Below are 4,275 nucleotides of genomic sequence, written 5' to 3' on the forward strand. Positions count from 1 at the left end.
CATAATACCAGAATTTTGTAACAACTGGCAGAAAAGAGTCAGTGCTGCATGTTTTTAAATAACCTAGAAAATAGATTAAGGCGAATGGAAGCAGTTCAACTTCAGGTCCTCTTTCAACTTATTCAAACAGGCTTGCTTCACTCATTCAAGAAATACTAGGTCCCAGGATCCTTGCAGAGGAGGGCCTGAAGGCATGCAGCGACCAGTGCTGCAAAGCATTGCCTGAGATTAACCGCAACAGACAGCCCCTGGATAACTGAGGGGGAGAGGGGAACCGAGCTGGGAGAGGAGCGGGAGGAAGGGCGAGGGGAGGAGCTCTGGATGCAGCGTGGATAGGCGGGTGGAGCCCAGAACGGCAGGCGAGGGGCGGGTGGGGTCCAGCCTGACTCACACGCTTGCCGACGGGACCCGCCACAACTCCGCCGGGTTAGGGTTTTCCGAGGACCACGTCACGCAGTCCCGCAGCCTCTTGCCCACGTACCCGTGGCCGAGTTGCACATGAACCATCATGCACAAGGGTGTAAACTCGGGAGTGCAGGTGTAGGAGAGGCCGCTAGAGGCCGCGCGCTGTCCCTTCCCCGAGGAAGCGTAGGGCCGGGGCAAGCGTGTGTGTGGCTGGCTTTGTTCCGCCCAGCACTGCGGTTCTGTCCTAACCTCCGCGCTCCGCTTGCGACTGTCTCGGCGTTGACCTGCGAACGATCACACACCAACCTCGACGTCAGAGCACCCCGTGACCCCCGCATCACAAGGCCTGGCTGGGATGCTGGGTGGTCCCTCGGAGCCCCTCCTCAGGCTCCTGGCTCTCTTCCCAAGGCTTCCCCTGGGGCAGAAAGGTTGATTCACTGATAACAGGCATCGGTCCCCTCACTTCAGGCAAGCGGCCTCCTTCCACCCTGCCCCCCGCCCCGGCGGAGGCACTTGAGCCCTGGGACTGCTCCCCAGAAAGTCAGGCAAGAGTTGACTACAAGCAGAGCCGATGTAGAAGAGACAAACCAGCAAGGGAATGAAGCAGAGGTTTCTAGAGGCTGCCCCGCCCAAAAAAGTGTTCAGGGGCCACTGAATTTTTAAGGTCACCGAACATTTTTACTTGGAGAGCCAGGACTCAGATAAAGTCACGACAAGGCAAGCAGGAGAAGGTTGCACCTAAACTGTTTCCTGAGAACCTCGGAGCCAGTGGCTCACAGCTCTGCTCCAAAACAGAGAAAGACCCTGGCACTCCCATAGGGAAGGAAGCTCACCCAACATTTGTGGGCACTCCTCCAGGCTCTGGGCTTTCTGCTTACTGTTGCTCAGGGACCTAGCAGGCCATGGGGGGCAAATGTAAATATCTTCATTGCCCTGAAGTCAACATCCAGACTGGAAGATGTTAAGTAATTTTCCAGGATCAGCTGGTAACAAAGTGGCAGAGAATCATGCTTGTTTCTTTGATTTAATTTATAAACTCTAGTGGGTTTCCTAGGTGGTGCTCAGTGTGAAGAGTCCACCTGCCAGTACGGGAGACACGAGATGTGGGTTCGCTCCCTGGGTTGGGAAGATCCTCTGGAGCAGGAAATGGTACCCCTCTCCAGTATTCTTGCCTGGAAAATTCCATGGGCAGAGGAGCCTGATGGGCTGCAGGCAATGGGGTCACAAGGAATTGAACACAACTGAGCGACTGAACACAGCACATAAGCATATAATACAGTCACATCTTTCAAAATCATAAAGGCTAGAAAGAGATACAATAAAAGTCTCTCATCTAGTTAGGGAGTTGGGGATGGACATGTCTACACTGCTATATTTAAAGTGGATAGCCAACAAGGACCTACTTACTGTCTAGCACAGGGAACTCTGCCCAATGTTATGTGGCAGCCTGGATGGGAGGGGAGTTTGGGGGAGAATGGATACATGTATGTGTATGGCTGAGTCCCTTCCATGTCACCTAACTACCACAACACTGTTAATAGGCTGTATTCCAACGTGAAATAAAAAGTTAAAAAAAAACCTCATCCCCACTGACCCGCAAATATCCAGTTGTCCTCATCTTGTCTATTTTGCCACATACACAGGGGACCACTGTTGTGTGTCCCTCGTCATAGATACACGTTCAGCATTTCTCTGTACATATACCAGTTAGTGAGAACTATATAGTCTTATTTTTCTTCCATGTGTACACAAGCATGGTACACGATATCTATTGCTCTGTGCCTTGCTTCTTTCACTTCACAAATTATCTTGTAGATCTTCCCACATCAGTGCATGAAGACCTTCCTCATTCTTTTCCTTTTACAGCTGCACAATATTCCATTGTACAGACATACTACAGTTTAATTAACCAGGGCTTCATTCTTGGTTACTGGGTGGTTTCCAATGTTTTGCTACTGTAAAAAAAAAAAAATGTTGCAATGAATTTGTTTTCCGTTGTTAAGTCCCGTCTGACTCTTTGTGTCAAGAGGAGCCCGCCAGGCTTCTCTTCTCCCTGAGGTTTTCCAGGCAAGAATACTGGAGGGGATTGCTATTTCCTTTTCAAGGGCATCTTCCCAACCCAGGGATCAAATCCACGTCTCCTGCATTTGCAGGCAGATTCTTTACTGCTGAGCCATCAGGGAAGTCCTGCAATGAATAACTTGTACCTACGTCATTTTGCACATGCCAGAACCAGGAGCCCACATCTTTCTAGCTCTAAGCAGTTTATGTTCCCTCCACTCCAAAGCTGACACAGGATCAATTATATGCCAGCTCTGATAGATAAATGCTCATATCTCTGTCTTCCCCCAACCCCCAATCTTCCTATTTTCCTTTTCTCGTTGTGAAGCCTATTTCTATTTGCAACAGCTACAGAGAGTCTGGACAGAGAATACTTGCCATTTTATCTCTTTCTGTGGTTGCTTCATTTCATTCTTCAAATACCAAGTGTGACTGTAACTGGAGATAAAATCTGCAGATGTTGTTCTGCATAAACATGGAATTTCTGCTACCAGTTGGATCACACTGTTTCATACATGTGCCAGGCAAGTTCAAAGCCTGCATACCACAGCCCACACCAGGCTTGGATCCCAGCTTGGAACTGGAAGGAGGATGAGCTTGAGGCAGTCTACTGCTGAGAGCCAGCATCCATCATCATTTCTGGCTGTTGACTTAAAGGGACATGAAATGAACGGCAACATCAGGAAGGCCCAAGGAAGACTGCCTTCCAGAAAAGATAAAGTGTATCACCCAGCCTTTCATCTCATCATCTGTGGTCATTTTGTCATCTCTTTTTATGTTTAGATTTCAGGTTTGCCTTTGAAGGTAGCTTTTTGTTTCTCAAAACAGGATATGGCGATTAGAGAGAGTACTGGGCAAGGTGGGTGGGGCAGGAAAAAGAGAAGCTGGGTTTTTTTTTTTTTTTAATGCATGTGACTCCAGCAACTGTCTGCATAGTTCACCAAGATGGGTTCACCCTGTTTCAGATGCAGGTTTGAGCCAAGTCCTCGTTCTGGGGAGCTTGCTGCACACCAGTAACTGTGTTGATGAACGGCAGAAGACCCAGATGCTCTGGTCTAAAAGGAAAGTCAGGCCCATACCAGATATTATGAGTGCAGAACAAGAGATCAAAGTGACGTGAGCCGTGATGTAGTAGAGAAGTACGCCCAGGGTCTTATCGAGCTCAGAGAAGAGGCGCTTAACCCAGAGTAGGGAGATGGGGAGATAGGGCAGCAGTTCAGGAAGACTTCTTTGGGGAAATGGTGCTGAACAGAGTCCTGAGGAATAATAGGAGGAGCTCCAGCAAAGAACGTGAGCAGAGAAAACAGCATAAGCAAAGGCCCAGACGAAGGAAGGAGTAGGGACCCTATCAACCTGATGGAACTTTATTATTATTATTACTATTATTAATGTGGACCATTTTTTTAAGTCTTTATTGAATTTTTTTACAACACTGCTTCTATTTTATGTTTTGGGTTTTTTTGGCTGCGAGGGATGTGGGTTTGTAGCTCCCAACCAGGGATCGAACCCCTGCCCCCTGAATTAGAAGGAGAAGTCCTTACCACTGGACTGCCAGGGAAGTCCTTAAGTTTTTTGTTTGTTTGTTTGTTTTTGTATTTTTTTTAATGGGATAGCAAGCTAGTAGCCCACATAGAGCAAGTTTCAAAGGTGAAAACTGAGATAAATTTGAACTCGATTCTACAGTCCTTAAATATTAGCCATTCCTTCTGTTCTTACCTTAATTGGATGGATCTTCAGCAATAAGCTCCCCCCAAATCTTCCCCAACCTCAGAACACGTCAGGCAGACAGAGTTCCAGGCAAGCCTTTCT

This window comes from Bos mutus, chromosome 21 (assembly GCF_027580195.1).
Source record: "Bos mutus isolate GX-2022 chromosome 21, NWIPB_WYAK_1.1, whole genome shotgun sequence".
NCBI lineage: Eukaryota > Metazoa > Chordata > Mammalia > Artiodactyla > Bovidae > Bos > Bos mutus.